General features: G+C 38.4%; 1 pseudogene; it reads left to right on the forward strand.

The window, feature by feature from the left end:
• The first annotated feature begins 2,761 nt into the window (after window positions 1–2,761).
• On the forward strand, window positions 2,762–5,947 carry LOC106799293 (probable aspartic proteinase GIP2; annotated as a pseudogene).
• The last annotated feature ends 12,945 nt before the right edge of the window (window positions 5,948–18,892 follow it).

An 18,892-nucleotide genomic window follows, 5' to 3' on the forward strand; every position in this document is an offset into this window, starting at 1 on the left:
CATATTAAGAATAGTTCTATTTGTTCTCTCCGCTACCCCATTTTGTTGTGGAGATCTAGGAACCGTTAGAGGGTGACGAATCCCATATTTTCACAAAATTCATTAAATTCTTTTGATGTGAATTCGCCACCTCTATCGGATCTTAGAACTTTGATTACATAACCACTCTCCTTTTCCACAATAGCTTTAAAATTTTTAAAAGCTACAAATGCCTCTGATTTTTGCTTTAGAAAATAAACCCAAGTCTTTCTACTATAATCATCAATAAAAAGCAAGAAATATTTATTGTTACCACATGAAAGAGGATTGATTGGGCCACACACATCGGTGTAAACAAGTTGGAGAGGCTCCTTTGCTCTTGAATTAGCTTCTTTTGGAAAACTCCTTCTTGCATGCTTTCCAAGGAGACATGCTTCACACAATTGATTAGGATGGTTGATTTGAGGCATCCCTTTCACCATCTTCTCCTCTCCTAATGATTTTAGTGCTCCAAAATTCAAGTGCCCAAATCTCATATGCCAACACCATGATTCATCTTTTATGCTAGCCTTCAAACATTTTGCTTCATTGGTTTTAATGTTCAAAGTGAACATTCTATTTCTTGACATAAACACCTTGGCAATCAAATTATAATTTTGATCTCGAAGCCATAAACAACAATCTTTCATATGAATTTCATACCCCTTTTCAACAAGTTGTCCCAAACTCAAAATATTGCTTTTTAGTTTAGGAACATAGTAAACATCCATGATTAATTTGTGAGCACCATCTTTTAAAGAAATTAAAATGGTACCTTTTCCTTGGATTTGCACCTTGGAAGAATCTCCAAAAGAAACATTTCCTTTCACCTTCTCATCAAGTTCCACAAATTTCTCTTTGCATCCACACATGTGATTGCTTGCTCCATTGTCAAGATACCATAAGCATTTGTCTTCCTTCTCACCATTATTAAGTGATAGTAGTAGTGTTGACTCTTCAACTTCTTTATCTTTTTTATCATCAACAAGATTGACCTTCTCTTCAACATTTGTTCTACACTCCCAAGAGTAATGGCCATATTTATGACAATTAAAACATTCAACATTAGATTTATCATACCTCCTTTCATATGCTTTTTCATAATTGTTTCTACCTCTTCCTCTTCCTCTTCCACGACTTCTAGTGGATTGATGGCTCCTCCATTCATTATTGTCAAAATTATCACGATCTCCTCTTCCTCCTCTTCCTTGGCCATGATCACGTCCACGACCACGTCCTCTTCCACGTCCACGTGCTTTTTGACTACTTTCTCCTCCATTTTCTTTCAAAGAAGCTTTGGCTTTGAGGACTTGCTCCAATGGCTCATCATGTCTTCTATTGAACCTTTCTTCATAGGCTTGATGAGAACCCATCAATTTGATAATGCACTACACTTCATAAAGCGAAGGTATTGAAGACAATCATTATTTGTAGAGCAGGGAATTACAGTTATCACTCCTGCCTTTGTTACGGGTTCTCTTGAGAACGAATGACCTGTAAAGTTAAGTGTATGTTTTAATATAAGAAGTAGATATAAGTAAAATATAACATAAACGAGAAAGAGATAAATAGAAAACAAATACCATAACAAATTTCTATAGCAAAAACAATAAACAAAAATGCTAATTTAAACGAAGTCTTTGACATGTCTCTTAGGTTGCAATCTCAAGATGTGACAATGAAATAAAAAAAAAATCTTGATATTTTGTTTAGAAAATTTGGTGATTCTTGAAATAATATTGATATTTTGATTATTTATAACAAAGGATGTACTTCATATTAATTGTGTGTATTGATTTCAATAATAATATTATATTATTAAACATTAAATTAATAATATAGGTTCAATGTTATTTGTTTGTTTGGGTCAACATTATTTAATGTAGTCCAATATTATATTAAAAACAATCATGTGAAATCCATAAAATATTATGTGATATGGGTCTTTATTTGTAATTTATAAATATGTTACATTTATTAAATTTAATAAGGAAATTTTAACAAGTTTGCATTATTACATTTTGAATCAATTAGAAGTTATCTATTATATAACTTAAAATAGTTTATACAAAACTCAATAAATTTATCATACATGATATTTATAATTGAATGATGATGGAAAAAAATGTATTATACTACTATCGTTGCATATATTACTTATTTTTAAATATATTATATTTAATAAATGTTATAGTATATCTATATCTATCTATGTATCTATCAATCTATACTATATGTAAACAAAATTTGAAGTTTACAAAACAGTTGAATCGATATTTTAATTTCATTGCAACTCTTAATTTAATTTAATCATATTTAGTCATTGATTGAAAGTTACAATAAACAATTAATGTATTAATCTCATTTTTCCTTTAAGAAAATAATCGTTAATTTAGTTAAATCAAATTGAAAATTAATGAAGGATTAAATTGATCGCATTAATACAATTTTTAAAATAATTTTAATATTTCACTTTAAGCACTGATTAAGGATGAAATATTTTTAACAACAATTAAGCATATAACTTAAGAAATACATGCATACACTACTATAAAAATGTGTTTCTATGAACTTGATTTCACGTTGGTTGAGAAAAAATTGTCATAGAATAAAACACAGTGGTATTTTTATAAATAAATAGAACCATTTTATAACAATTTTCCAAAAACCGTCTTAAAAACTATCATTACACAATGATTTTGCTAAAATCGTCTTACAACACCACTCTAATATTACTCAAATCAAACAAAGAACACCACTTGTCTCAGCAAACCTAATACTTGACATCAGTGGCCAATTCCTGTGGGTCTATTATGGCAACAACTATGTCTCCTTCACTTATAGGCCCGCATGGTGCAGCTCTACCTATTCCTCCCTCGCCTGATTCGACGGTTACGGAAACTACTTCTCCGCCCCAAAACTCAGTTACAACAACAACTCGTGCGGCGTCACGTCGGACAACACCGTCACCACCACCAGTGACGAGCTCAAGCAAGACATCGTCTCCCTCCAATCCACCAATGGCTTCAACCCTAAACAAAACGCCACCATTTTCATGCTTCTTATTCTCTCGCGCCTCAAACTTCTTACTCCAAGGCCTCGCCACCGGTGTCATTGACATGATTGGTCTTGGTAGAACTAGAATCACTCTCCCTTCGCAGCTTACTTCCGCTTTTAGCTTATGTAGAAAATTCATTGTCTACCTCTTATCTTCAAACGACATCACTTTCTTCGGTGACAGACCTTAAATTCTTCTCCCCAACGTCGACGCTTCTCAGCTACTCATCTTCACGTTGTTATTAATTAACCCCGTTAGCCCCACCTTCACTTTCTCCCAGGGAGAGCCTCCTATTGATGTAAAATCAACAAAAAGACGGTGTCGTTAAACACCACTTTGTCGTCCATAAATAGCAAAGGCGTTGGTGGAACCAAGATTAGTTCTGTTAACCCTTACACTGTTTTTGGAGGCTTCTATCTTCAAAGCGGTGACAGAGGCTTTCGTGAAAGCTTTCACTACTAGGAACATAATGAGGGTGGCTTCTGTGGTGTTGTTTGAAGTGGGCTTCAATAGGGAGAACGTGCTCGCCATGCAGTTGGGCACGGTGATGCCAACTAATGAGGTAATTCTTATATAACTCTAAAGAGGACCCATGGTGCTTTGTGGAAACATTCTTCTTTTCTACCCCAGCTTAATGCGACAATGGATATATGGCACTATCCTTTAGAGAAAAAAACTACATCCAGTTAAGTTACTACTCACAGGATAGATGATCGAGGTTGTACCCGAATCAAATAAACATTAAAAATACAGTATCTAGGAAGTGATCCTAGGTCGTCTCCCAACGAGCAATGGTCAACCAAACGTTCATAACAGATAGTAGGAAAATAGTAACGAATTGGGGGGGGAGGGGTGTTTGCTTTTGTAAATTAAGCAGTGAATAGATGTGAATTAGAAAATATCAAAATTAAAACACGTTGCTTCCCCAAGCAAGTTTCTTATCCTAGGTTACGAGAGTTTATCCTTTATCAGTTCAACCACTTAATCTAACCCTAAATTAAATTACTAAGCGAAATTTAACATAAGAAATTCATTATGTGATTAAGCAACACATACACCAATTAATCATGAACGATCATTAAGCATGAACGTAAATTAAGCGCAGAGACAATTAATCAAGCACTAAGCATGCATGAATTAATAGCAACAAATACAGAGTAATTGGTGAAGAGGAAAAACTGATTAGAATTTAATAGTAATAATAGAACCTCAAAGAGAGTTGTGCTTGATCCTCAAAAGAAAATGACGCTGGAGACTTAGCCTTCCATTAATCAATAGAATAAAATAAAATCTAGATAAGATAAAATTTGGTAGAATAAAATAGTCTGCTCTCTTCAAGTCCAAGCCCAATTCTAGATTCAAACCCAAGCCCAATTTTGGATTCAAGCCCAATTGCTTATAATTCTCCTGAAATTAAATAAAAAACACAAAATTAATCCAGTAGGCCCAAATGATAAAACTGCATAATTAATTTGACAATTAAGGCTAATCAGTAATTAAAATGGTGACAAAAAGGGTTAAGAAATATGAGAAAATGATGACACATCAATAGATAATGGTGTGAATTTGGCTTGATTTTCACCAATGGGTTGCTTTATAGAACTTTCATGCGGTATTTGTTTCATATGGCTCAAACTAGCATTTGACTTACCTTTAGGTGAAAAGTTGTAAGCATTTTTCTGATAATTGGTACAATTGGAACACTTTGTTGTAGAATCTTTGGAAATCCTAACTTGTAATATATGTACTTTGAATTTTAAATATGGTATGTTCTTTTTGTGATTGATGTTTTATCGTGTCATTTGTAGCTAAGGGAGGAATGACGGAGGAAGTTCCTGGGATTGAAGAAGTTATTGAACCTAGCCTCCAACATCATCACAATCGTATCTCTCTCTACTTCTTAATCTTATGGGTCTTAAGATATTTAGTCTTGATTATAAGTATTATTATTGTTGTTATAATTATACATACACCTATATACATGTTGTTATCCTTATTCTTATTGAATTTCACTTTTTCTTTTTTCTTAGCCAATCTACCTAACATCCCTAGTAGCATCTCAAGACTTTTTAAAAATCCTAAAAATAATCTTTGTTTTCAAATTTCATGAACTTGGATATAGACTCAAGTTTACTTAACACCAATGTTGGATGTCTAAATTAAAATCAAACACTTGTCTACAGGGTTGACTTGTATTATGGTTGTTGATAACCTGGTAGGGTAAAGCACTACTAAAAATATAGATTTAACATTGATATGCTAACATTGGTTTTTCATAAAACTAATGTTAATGAAAACATGGTGGTATATTTGTAAATAAATCGGTTTTCCAGAAACCAATGTTAACAAATTGATGTTAACATCGGTTTTTTTTTAAAACCAATGCTAACGAGCTCGGTTTTTAAAAATGCCACCCTAATATCCAGTTACTCTTTCGCGCTACCCTTTCTTCCTGTCTCCATCTCAACCGCGCTTTGTTCCTCTCCGTTCTCGCCCTGCGTTCTCAGGTCTATTCTCTTCGTTTCACCTTCGTTGTCACTACATCTCTCAGTCTTACCTCTTCTCACTGCGTTGCGTCTCATGTCGTTAGGTACATTATCATAATGACAGTATAAACTCTGAAGTTATGTTGAACAACTGTAGAATGACATTATGGTTAGGCATTCTTCATTTGGCACTTGAAGTTAGACATTCTTCATTAGGCATTATGAACTTTGAAGATAGTGTGGCATTATGAACTCTGAAGTTAGGCATTCTTGGTTAAGGCAATTAAAGTTATTAATTCTGTTCATGTTATTTTGGCAGTTGAAGTTAGGCATACTCCTAGATAGTGTGGCAAGCATCGTGGACCAATTCTTTGTCATTCAGTGAGTTTCTCTGTTCAAGTATGGCTTAATTCATGTGCATTTCTGGTTACAACTTATAAGATAAGCTATCTCCTAAAGATTTCTGGTTCAATTGAAGATGTTGCCTTAAAAGTTCTAACTGATAGGTGGTATGATACATGCAGGACCCATGCTCATGTGGGATCTTCATATATATGTGATGAATGTATTGGATTATTATCTTGTGAAATGTTAGATATTATGTTGTGAAATTGAAAATTGTTTATACTGAATTATTACCCACTATACAAATCATAGTTAGGTTGTTTGAGAATTCGATGGTATGGTTCTTCATTTATATATTTATCCCATTGTTCTCTTTCATGTTTTGTTTGTTCCCTATTTGTTTGATGCCTATGGCAGAATTAGTTCAAGGCTACAAGTATTTATCAATTTGTTGTGTTTGTGAAGTTTCTATCTAATGTTTTTGTGAATGATGATTGATACAAGTGGTGATTGAGTTGTTTATTGGATAACTGCTTTGTTTTTGGATCGTGTTGACTGTGTTGGAGAAGTTTTTATCCATACACCCTCACTCTAAGGGGAACGAGTAACTATGGATGCTACCTAGGTTGGCTGCTAGTTATCAGTTATCTTTGTGTTTTTAGAATAAATAGAGGTAGGTAGATGTAGTACTATTCCATCCCTACCTTTTTCCTGCTTAATGTAAATTACTCATATTCACAGTTAATATTAGATTAGTATGTAGTGGTGATGAAGTTATTGCTTAAGAATTGTTAGTTAAAGATGTCTAATATTCAATGTAATTTGTAGGCACTTCTTGGTTTTTTTGTTTGCATCGTGATCACAACATTCATTTTTGGATATTATACTGATCATCATCACAGGTACATTTGTTTTTCATTAAGTTTTGATGCTCTTGTTTGTTACCAATGCTTTTATTACTAGTTGATTGTGATTAATGAGTATTGATTTATATACAAGTTATGTTCATGATTAGTGAACCTTAGATTCTCATTTGAGATTTAATACAATGATTCTTGCAGACAGTTTGTATTAATCGTTGTATTGAATCTAGAATTGTCTGTTTGGATAGTTTGGGAAGAGTCATATTTTTATGGCACATTCATGCATAAAGGTTAAGTTTATTTTCTTAAATTTGATGGAATTTCCATAGAATGCATTTCTCTTTGTTCTCTAAGTTCTTACTTGATTGTCGTGGAGTTAATCTCATCGCTTTCATGTCAAGTACTTGGAGATCAATGCGAAATGCTGCCGAAATTTTGTCAAATTTAAGAAAAGAGACTTAACCTTCACATATGAATGTATACAAAAAAAATGTCTTCCTGAATGGCATAGGGCCACACCTTTAATGAAAAAGAGAGATTGTCTTGCATAAAAAAACTTTATGAGTATCACAAAGTTATTAATTAGATGGATCGAAGTTGGGTGAACACAAGTCACATGAGCCTTGCATATGAGGAAGACATGAAATAGTTTTTGGAATTTGCCTCTGAAAAAAGTCAACCGGATGAGGATGGAAAATATTTTTGTCCTTGTATAAACTGTTTGAACAGGAGACGACAACTACTCGACGACATACGGGAACATCTATTGTGTGATAGGATTAAGAAGAATTATATGACATGGATATGGCATGGTGAAATGGCAAACATGCAGAGGGAGTCCATGTGAAACGGTTGATGTACAAATGGGAGATCTCTTAGAGGAAATTGTTAGTGCTTAGCTCTACTGAGTTTTAAAAGATTGGCTAAGATTTTGTTAAAACATAAGCACTTAGACAATAAAGGAAAGCTGGAGTTGCTGCACATGATGTCCAACGTTATGTCAAGGAATAAGATCGGGCTGCACAATGCACAAGGCAAGATAAAATGTCAAATGAAGAATTGAAGCTGCAGGATCCACGATGTCGGATACAATGTCCAGGACATCCTGCCCGAAAATACTGGAGTTGCTGCACAATGCACAAGGCAAGATAAAAGAAGTGAAGCTGCAGGATCCACGATGTCGGATACGATGTCCAGGACATCTGGCCCGAAAATACTGGACACATAAATCTGTTATATCTTTAACAGATTATTGTGCAGTTAGCAACAGATAAGATGATCTATCTTTAGGAACGAATTAAAAGATAATTAAAGTTCGAATTACAAACTAGAAGAGTTCGTTCAGGGATTAAAGATTAAAGATAAAAACTAAAAGATCAAACTGTATCTTTTAGATCTTTAAGTGCAGATTTTTTCAGAAGAATGATAGATCTCATCCAGCACAAGTTGTTGCAGCCCAGATACGCACACTGCTATATAAACATGAAGGCTGCACGGGTTTGTACCAAGTCCGGGATTGGGACTTGAGTGTTTTGTGAGCCACCTTGATGTTACTCTAACATCAAGTGTCGGACCTGAGTGTGTAGAGTTGATCTCTAGTGTGTAGAGTTGATCTCTATTGTTCAAAGAGCAATCTCTGGTGTGTATTTGATTTAATTGTAAACACGGGAGAGTGATTGAGAGGGAGTGAGAGGGGTTCTCATATCTAAGAGTGGCTCTTAGGTAGAGATTGCACGGGTAGTGGTTAGGTGAGAAGGTTGTAAACAGTGGCTGTTAGATCTTCGAACTAACACTATTTTAGTGGATTTCCTCCCTGGCTTGGTAGCCCCCAGATGTAGGTGACGTTGCACCGAACTGGGTTAACAATTCTCTTGTGTTATTTACTTGTTTAATCTGTTCATACACTCAAATATAATCTGCATGTTCTGAAGCGTGATGTCGTGACATCCGGTACGACATCTGGCATTGGTATCAGAATTTCAATTGGTATCAGAGCAGGCACTCGAAATCACTGAGTGAGATCTAGGGAGATAAATTCTGATGAACATGGAGAAAGAAGGAGGACCAGTGAACAGACCACCCATTCTGGATGGAACCAACTATGAATACTGGAAAGCAAGGATGGTGGCCTTCCTCAAATCACTGGATAGCAGAACCTGGAAAGCTGTCATCAAAGGCTGGGAACATCCCAAGATGCTGGACACAGAAGGAAAGCCCACTGATGAATTGAAGCCAGAAGAAGACTGGACAAAAGAAGAAGATGAATTGGCACTTGGAAACTCCAAAGCCTTGAATGCCCTATTCAATGGAGTTGACAAGAATATCTTCAGACTGATCAACACATGCACAGTGGCCAAGGATGCATGGGAGATCCTGAAAACCACTCATGAAGGAACCTCCAAAGTGAAGATGTCCAGATTGCAACTGTTGGCCACAAAATTTGAAAATCTGAAGATGAAAGAGGAAGAGTGTATTCATGACTTCCACATGAACATTCTTGAAATTGCCAATGCTTGCACTGCCTTGGGAGAAAGAATGACAGATGAAAAGCTGGTGAGAAAGATCCTCAGATCCTTGCCTAAGAGATTTGACATGAAAGTCACTGCAATAGAGGAGGCCCAAGACATTTGCAACATGAGAGTAGATGAACTCATTGGTTCCCTTCAAACCTTTGAGCTAGGACTCTCGGATAGGACTGAAAAGAAGAGCAAGAATCTGGCGTTCGTGTCCAATGATGAAGGAGAAGAAGATGAGTATGACCTGGATACTGATGAAGGTCTGACTAATGCAGTTGTGCTCCTTGGAAAACAGTTCAACAAAGTGATGAACAGAATGGACAGGAGGCAGAAACCACATGTCCGGAACATCCCTTTCGACATCAGGAAAGGTAGTGAATACCAGAAAAGGTCAGATGAAAAGCCCAGTCACAGCAAAGGAGTTCAATGCCATGGGTGTGAAGGCTATGGGCACATCAAAGCCGAATGTCCCACTCATCTCAAGAAGCAGAGGAAAGGACTTTCTGTATGTCGGTCTGATGATACAGAGAGTGAACAAGAAAGTGATTCTGACAGGGATGTGAATGCACTCACTGGGAGATTTGAATCTGCTGAAGATTCAAGTGATACAGACAGTGAAATCACTTTTGATGAGCTTGCTACATCCTATAGAGAACTATGCATCAAAAGTGAGAAGATTCTTCAGCAAGAAGCACAACTGAAGAAGGTCATTGCAAATCTGGAGGCTGAGAAGGAGGCACATGAAGAGGAAATCTCTGAACTTAAAGGAGAAATTGGCTTTCTGAACTCTAAACTGGAAAACATGACAAAGTCAATAAAGATGCTGAATAAAGGCTCAGATTTGCTTGATGAGGTGCTACAGCTTGGGAAGAATGTTGGAAACCAGAGAGGACTTGGATTTAATCATAAGTCTGCTGGCAGAACAACCATGACAGAATTTGTTCCTGCCAAAAACAGCACTGGAGCCACGATGTCACAACATCGGTCTCGACATCATGGAACGCAGCAGAAAAGGAGCAAAAGAAAGAATTGGAGGTGTCACTACTGTGGCAAGTATGGTCACATAAAGCCCTTTTGCTATCATTTACATGGCCATCCACATCATGGAACTCAAAGTAGCAGCAGTGGAAGAAAGATGATGTGGGTTCCAAAACACAAGACTGTTAGTCTTGTTGTTCATACTTCACTTAGAGCATCAGCTAAGGAAGATTGGTACCTAGATAGCGGCTGTTCCAGACACATGACAGGAGTTAAAGAATTCCTGGTGAACATTGAACCTTGCTCCACTAGCTATGTGACATTTGGAGATGGCTCTAAAGGAAAGATCACTGGAATGGGAAAGCTAGTCCATGAAGGACTTCCTAGTCTGAACAAAGTACTGCTGGTGAAGGGACTGACTGCGAACTTGATCAGCATCAGTCAGTTGTGTGATGAAGGATTCAATGTAAACTTCACAAAGTCAGAATGCCTGGTGACAAATGAGAAGAGTGAAGTTCTAATGAAGGGCAGCAGATCAAAGGACAACTGTTACCTATGGACACCTCAAGAAACCAGTCACTCCTCCACATGTCTATTCTCCAAAGAAGATGAAGTCAAAATATGGCATCAAAGATTTGGACATCTGCACTTAAGAGGCATGAAGAAAATCATTGACAAAGGTGCTGTTAGAGGCATTCCCAATCTGAAAATAGAAGAAGGCAGAATCTGTGGTGAATGTCAGATTGGAAAGCAAGTCAAGATGTCCCACCAGAAGCTTCAACATCAGACCACTTCCAGGGTGCTGGAACTACTTCACATGGACTTGATGGGGCCTATGCAAGTTGAAAGCCTTGGAGGAAAGAGGTATGCCTATGTTGTTGTGGATGATTTCTCCAGATTTACCTGGGTCAACTTTATCAGAGAGAAATCAGACACCTTTGAAGTATTCAAGGAGTTGAGTCTAAGACTTCAAAGAGAAAAAGACTGTGTCATCAAGAGAATCAGGAGTGACCATGGCAGAGAGTTTGAAAACAGCAAGTTTACTGAATTCTGCACATCTGAAGGCATCACTCATGAGTTCTCTGCAGTCATTACACCACAGCAAAATGGCATAGTTGAAAGGAAAAACAGGACTTTGCAAGAAGCTGCTAGGGTCATGCTTCATGCCAAAGAACTTCCCTATAATCTCTGGGCTGAAGCCATGAACACAACATGCTACATCCACAACAGAGTCACACTTAGAAGAGGGACTCCAACCACACTGTATGAAATATGGAAAGGGAGGAAGCCAACTGTCAAGCACTTCCACATCTTTGGAAGTCCATGTTACATTTTGGCAGATCGAGAGCAAAGGAGAAAGATGGATCCCAAGAGTGATGCAGGGATATTCTTGGGATACTCTACAAACAGCAGAGCATATAGAGTACTCAATTCCAGAACCAGGACTGTGATGGAATCCATCAATGTGGTTGTTGATGATCTAACTCCAGCAAGAAAGAAGGATGTCGAAGAAGATGTCAGAACATCGGGAGACAATGTAGCAGATACAGCTAAAAGTGCAGAAAAGGCAGAAAACTCTGATTCTGCTACAGATGAACCAAACATCAATCAACCTGACAAGAGACCCTCCATTAGAATCCAGAAGATGCACCCCAAGGAGCTGATTATAGGAGACCCAAACAGAGGAGTCACCACAAGATCAAGGGAGATTGAGATTGTCTCCAATTCATGTTTTGTCTCCAAAATTGAGCCCAAGAATGTGAAAGAGGCACTGACTGATGAGTTCTGGATCAATGCTATGCAAGAAGAATTGGAGCAATTCAAAAGGAATGAAGTTTGGGAGCTAGTTCCTAGACCCGAGGGAACTAATGTGATTGGCACCAAGTGGATCTTCAAGAACAAAACCAATGAAGAAGGTGTTATAACCAGAAACAAGGCCAGACTTGTTGCTCAAGGCTACACTCAGATTGAAGGTGTAGACTTTGATGAAACTTTCGCCCCTGTTGCTAGACTTGAGTCCATCAGGTTGTTACTTGGCGTAGCTTGCATCCTCAAATTCAAGTTGTACCAAATGGATGTGAAGAGCGCGTTTCTGAATGGATACCTGAATGAAGAAGCCTATGTGGAGCAGCCAAAGGGATTTGTAGATCCAACTCATCCAGATCATGTATACAGGCTCAAGAAGGCTCTCTATGGATTGAAGCAAGCTCCAAGAGCTTGGTATGAAAGGCTAACAGAGTTCCTTACTCAGCAAGGGTATAGGAAGGGAGGAATTGACAAGACTCTCTTTGTCAAACAAGATGCTGATAACTTGATGATAGCACAGATATATGTTGATGACATTGTGTTTGGAGGGATGTCGAATGAGATGCTTCGACATTTTGTTCAACATATGCAATCTGAATTTGAGATGAGTCTTGTTGGAGAGCTGACTTATTTTCTGGGACTCCAAGTGAAGCAGATGGAAGACTCCATATTCCTCTCACAAAGCAGGTATGCAAAGAACATTGTCAAGAAGTTTGGGATGGAAAATGCCAGCCATAAAAGAACACCTGCACCTACTCACTTGAAGCTGTCAAAGGATGAAGCTGGCACCAGTGTTGATCAAAGTCTGTACAGAAGCATGATTGGGAGCTTACTATATTTAACAGCTAGCAGACCCGACATCACCTATGCAGTAGGTGTTTGTGCAAGATATCAAGCCAATCCTAAGATAAGTCACTTGGCTCAAGTAAAGAGAATTCTGAAATATGTAAATGGCACCAGTGACTATGGGATTATGTACTGTCATTGTTCAGATTCAATGCTGGTTGGGTATTGTGATGCTGATTGGGCTGGAAGTGCAGATGACAGAAAAGCACTTCTGGTGGATGTTTCTATTTGGGAACCAATCTTATTTCATGGTTCAGCAAGAAGCAGAACTGTGTGTCCCTATCTACTGCAGAAGCAGAGTATATTGCAGCAGGAAGCAGCTGTTCACAACTAGTTTGGATGAAGCAGATGCTCAAGGAGTACAATGTCGAACAAGATGTCATGACATTGTACTGTGACAACTTGAGTGCTATTAATATTTCTAAAAATCCTGTTCAACACAGCAGAACCAAGCACATTGACATTAGACATCACTATATTAGAGAGCTTGTTGATGATAAAGTTATCACACTGGAGCATGTTGACACTGAGGAACAAATAGCAGATATTTTCACAAAGGCATTGGATGCAAAACAGTTTGAAAAACTGAGGGGCAAGCTGGGCATTTGTCTGCTGGAGGAATTATAGCAGCTACTGCTATCTGAACGTGCTCAAACGTCTCACTTAACATTAATAGCACGTTCACTACTAAGCCAAAACAAATTCGACCGTTGCTTCACACGTCCCTCTACATTCCTCATTCAAACTTATATTTTCGTGGTAATCTCGTTTTCAGCATTCCCCAACAGCTCTCAGAAATTTACGAAATCATTCCAAAGGCTCTGCACTTCCATGGCTACCTCACCAAAAGAAATTTCAGCTCCTGGTTCACCCTCTGTACCATCATCTCCATCATCCACCAAAGCACCATCAAACCAGGAACGACCTGAATTCAATATCCAGCCCATACAGATGATTCCTGGTCAAGCCCCTGTTCCTGAAAAACTGGTTCCCAAACGACAACAGGGAGTGAAGATTTCTGAAAACCCTAGCCTTGCAACAAGTCCTAGGGAAGTAGACACAGAGATGGATAAGAAGATCCGCAGTATTGTGAGTAACATTCTGAAAAATGCTTCTGTCCCTGATGCTGATGAAGATGTTCCAACATCGTCCACCCCAAATGTTTCTGTTCCTGATGCTGAGAAAGATGTTCCAACATCTTCCACCCCAAATGCTGAAGTCCTCTCTTCACCCAGCAAAGAGGAATCAACAGAGGAAGAGGATCAAGCCACAGAGGAGACCCCTGCACCAAGGGCACCAGAACCTGCTCCAGGTGACCTCATTGACCTGGAAGAAGTAGAATCTGATGAGGAACCCCTTGCCAACAAGTTGGCACCTGGCATCGCAGAAAGATTACAAAGCCGAAAGGGTAAAACCCCCATTAAGAGGTCTGGACGAATCAAAACTATGGCACAGAAGAAGAGCACTCCAATCACTCCTACCACATCCAGAAGGAGCAAAGTTGTAATCCCTTCCAAGAAGAGGAAAGAAATTTCCTCATTTGATTCTGATGATGATGTCGAACCAGATGTTCCCGACATCAAGAGGACCAAGACATCAGGGAAAAAGGTGCCTGGAAATGTCCCTGATGCACCATTGGACAACATCTCTTTCCACTCCATTGGCAATGTTGAAAGGTGGAAATTTGTGTATCAACGCAGACTTGCCTTGGAAAGAGAACTGGGAAGAGATGCCTTGGATTGCAAGGAGATCATGGACCTCATCAAGGCTGCTGGACTGCTGAAAACAGTCACCAAGTTGGGAGATTGTTATGAAAGCCTAGTCAGGGAATTCATTGTCAACATTCCCTCTGACATAACAAACAGAAAGAGTGATGAGTATCAAAAAGTATTTGTCAGAGGAAAATGTGTTAGATTCTCCCCTGCTGTGATCAACAAATACCTGGGCAGACCAACTGATGGAGTGGTGGATATTGCTGTTTCTGAGCATCAAATTGCCAAGGAAATCACTGCCAAACAAGTCCAGCATTGGCCAAAGAAAGGGAAGCTTTCTGCAGGGAAGCTAAGTGTGAAGTATGCAATACTGCATAGGATTGGCGCTGCAAACTGGGTACCCACCAATCATACCTCCACTGTTGCCACAGGTTTGGGTAAATTTCTGTATGCTGTTGGAACCAAGTCCAAATTTAATTTTGGAAACTATATTTTTGATCAAACTGTTAAGCATTCAGAATCTTTTGCTGTCAAATTACCCATTGCCTTCCCAACTGTATTGTGTGGCATTATGTTGAGTCAACATCCAAATATTTTAAACTACACTGATTCTGTGATGAAGAGAGAATCTCCTCTATCCCTGCATTACAAACTGTTTGAGGGGACACATGTCCCAAACATTGTCTCGACATCAGGGAAAGCTGCTGCTTCAGGTGCTGTGTCCAAGGATGCTTTGATTGCTGAACTCAAGGACACATGCAAGGTGCTGGAAGCAACCATCAAAGCCACCACAGAGAAGAAGATGGAGCTGGAACGCCTGATCAAGAGACTCTCAGACAGTGGCATTGATGATGGTGAAGTAGCTGAGGAAGAAGAAGGAGCAGCTGAAGAAGAAGATGAAGCAGCTGAGGAAGAGGAAGATGCAGCAGAGGATACAGAATCAGATGATGATGATTCTGAAGCCACCCCATGACCATCAGACCTTTATTTTTGCGTTTTAATCTTACTAGCTATAGGGGCATGACCCTTTGAACAATTGATTACTATTGGTCTGTAATATTTGCACCTTAAGTTCATGCATTCTACTTTTGTCAAATTCTGTCTAAAAAGGGGGAGTAATAGTATTATGTATTATGCATGATTTATGATTTTGAGTAGTAGGATACTATGTATGCAATAGTAGTATTATGCATGATTGATACGATGTATGGCAGTAGGATACGATGTATGCATGATTCATGATTTTGAGGGGGAGTTGTATGTATATGATTTTGAGGGGGAGACTGCTGCTGCTGATGATGACTGATGTAAGCTACTGTAACTACTAGTAGCTGATAGAAGATGCTGCAGTAAGAGCATGGAGACATGTCACATGAGATGTCTTGACATCCTGGAAAAGACTAGTAGCTGATAGAAGATGCTGCAGTGAACTGCCTCACAGCAGTAGGAGCATGGAGACAGGGGGAGCAGAAAGCTGATGTCACGTGAGATGTCTTGACATCCTGGAAACGATTTGCAACTTGCAGAATTTTGTTGTCACCACTACAGATACCGCTGTGCTTGATTACTCTGATAATGAAAGTTGCTGATCCCACTTGCATAACTGCTCGTACCTGCTCGTACCTGCTCAGGAAGTGTCTAAGTATGTTTTAGACAAAATTTGCCAAAGGGGGAGATTGTTAGTGCTTAGCTCTACTGAGTTTTAAAAGATTGGCTAAGATTTTGTTAAAACATAAGCACTTAGACAATAAAGGAAAGCTGGAGTTGCTGCACATGATGTCCAACGTTAAGATCGGGCTGCACAATGCACAAGGCAAGATAAAATGTCAAATGAAGAATTGAAGCTGCAGGATCCACGATGTCGGATACAATGTCCAGGACATCCTGCCCGAAAATACTGGAGTTGCTGCACAATGCACAAGGCAAGATAAAAGAAGTGAAGCTGCAGGATCCACGATGTCGGATACAATGTCCAGGACATCTGGCCCGAAAATACTGGACACATAAATCTGTTATATCTTTAACAGATTATTGTGCAGTTAGCAACAGATAAGATGATCTATCTTTAGGAACGAATTAAAAGATAATTAAAGTTCGAATTACAAACTAGAAGAGTTCGTTCAGGGATTAAAGATTAAAGATAAAAACTAAAAGATCGAACTGTATCTTTTAGATCTTTAAGTGCAGATTTTCAGGAGAATGATAGATCTCATCCAGCACAAGTTGTTGCAGCCCAGATACGCACACTGCTATATAAACATGAAGGCTGCACGGGTTTGTACCAATTGTGAGTTTTGGGACTTGAGTGTTTTGTGAGCCACCTTGATGTTACCCTAACATCAAGTGTTGGACCTGAGTGTGTAGAGTTGGACCTGAGTGTGTAGAGTTGATCTCTAGTGTGTAGAGTTGATCTCTTTTGTTCAGAGAGCAATCTCTGGTGTGTATTTGATTGAGAGGGAGTGAGAGGGGTTCTCATATCTAAGAGTGGCTCTTAGGTAGAGATTGCACGGGTAGTGGTTAGGTGAGAAGGTTGTAAACAGTGGCTGTTAGATCTTCGAACTAACACTATTTTAGTGGATTTCCTCCCTGGCTTGGTAGCCCCCAGATGTAGGTGACGTTGCACCGAACTGGGTTAACAATTCTCTTGTGTTATTTACTTGTTTAATCTGTTCATACTCTCAAATATAATCTGCATGTTCTGAAGCGTGATGTCGTGACATCCGGTACGACATCTGGCATTGGTATCAGAATTTCAGAAATGATTCATGATCTTAGACAAGAATCTTTTTAGCAAGCGCATGCCCCAATGTATGATACATTGCGAAGTGATTCGAAGAAGGCTTTGTATACGAGATGCAAGAAGTCTTTGACGTTGTTGTCAATGGTGTTAAGTCTGGTTAATGTCAAGGCCATATATGGGTGGAGTGATAAAAGCTTCACTTCACTTCTTTAGGTGGTGCAGGATATGCTTCTAGAGGAAAACACTTTGCCAAAAAGTTACTACCAGGCGAAGAAGATACTATGTCCGATGGGTATGGAGTACCAAAAGATTCATGCATGCCCTAATGATTGCATACTGTATAGAAATGAGTTTGAAGAAATGCACAATTGCCCCAAGTGTGGGGTATCATGATACAAAAATAATTATGGTGGATGTACCTGATTGAGTTATACATGAAGATCTTAAAAGATTATACAAAGAATCTACACCATCATGTAGCATCTATTGTTGAAAGGTACATTGCGGAAAAAACTATTGAGTTTTGTTCTGAGTACATGGAAAAGGCAAAACTTGTTGGCATTTCAGAGTATCGCTATGACGAGAGAATGGGGGGTAAGGGTTCAAGAGGACTGTATGTTATCACTCCAAGTCTAGAAGAATTGCATCAAGTTCATTTGTATATATTGAATAATAGTAATGAACTTCTGCCATACATGCTTCGCCATGAAGCTTTAGTCAAGGAAAGTAACCTCAAAATGACCAAGAATAGGGTGTTGAAAGAGCATAACAAGACTTTCCTAAATTGGTTTAAAGATATAATCTTCGGTAACCATAATGCATCTGAAATGTTAAGGAAGTTAGCATATGGGCCTATAAGAAATGTTATAACTTGGCAAGGATACGATATCAACAAGTATTCGTTTTACACGAAATCACAAGACAATAAGAGTACAATGCAAAACAATGGTGTAAGTCTCTGGTTCAAGTGTAAGTGGGTAGATAACAATATCGGTGTGTGAACCAATGATTTTGGATTTACTTTGGTAGATATGAAGAAGCTCGCTTATCAAAATGAGCCTTTTATCATGGCTGAACAAGCTAAACAAGTATTTTATGTTCAAGACCCTTGTAATAAAAGATGGTCGGTGGTTCTACATGGAAAAACAATTGGTGTTAATATTGATGATTCAACCTTTGAAACTTGTCTCACTCCTTTCTTCACACAAAAGCCGAGTAACGTCAACGGAGAAGAAGAAGTTGATGACGTCCTCACAAACCGTAATGATCATGATGAAGGAGAATTAATTATCATCGTATAATGTATTTATTTTATATTTACTTGGTTTGTTAATTTTAGTTACACAACTTAATATAGTTTTCATGCGTTGTTTAATTAATGTTGTTGTTTTTTGATAGGCACATGGCTACACCACCCAGCTCACCTCCTCTCCCTCCTTCTGGGTCAGCAACACCTTTTTCACCATCTACGTCAAAAAAGACTAGAAAAGCAACACGACTCATATCATTGACTACTAGACTAGC

Source organism: Glycine max, chromosome 7 (assembly GCF_000004515.6).
Source record: "Glycine max cultivar Williams 82 chromosome 7, Glycine_max_v4.0, whole genome shotgun sequence".
Lineage (NCBI taxonomy): Eukaryota > Viridiplantae > Streptophyta > Magnoliopsida > Fabales > Fabaceae > Glycine > Glycine max.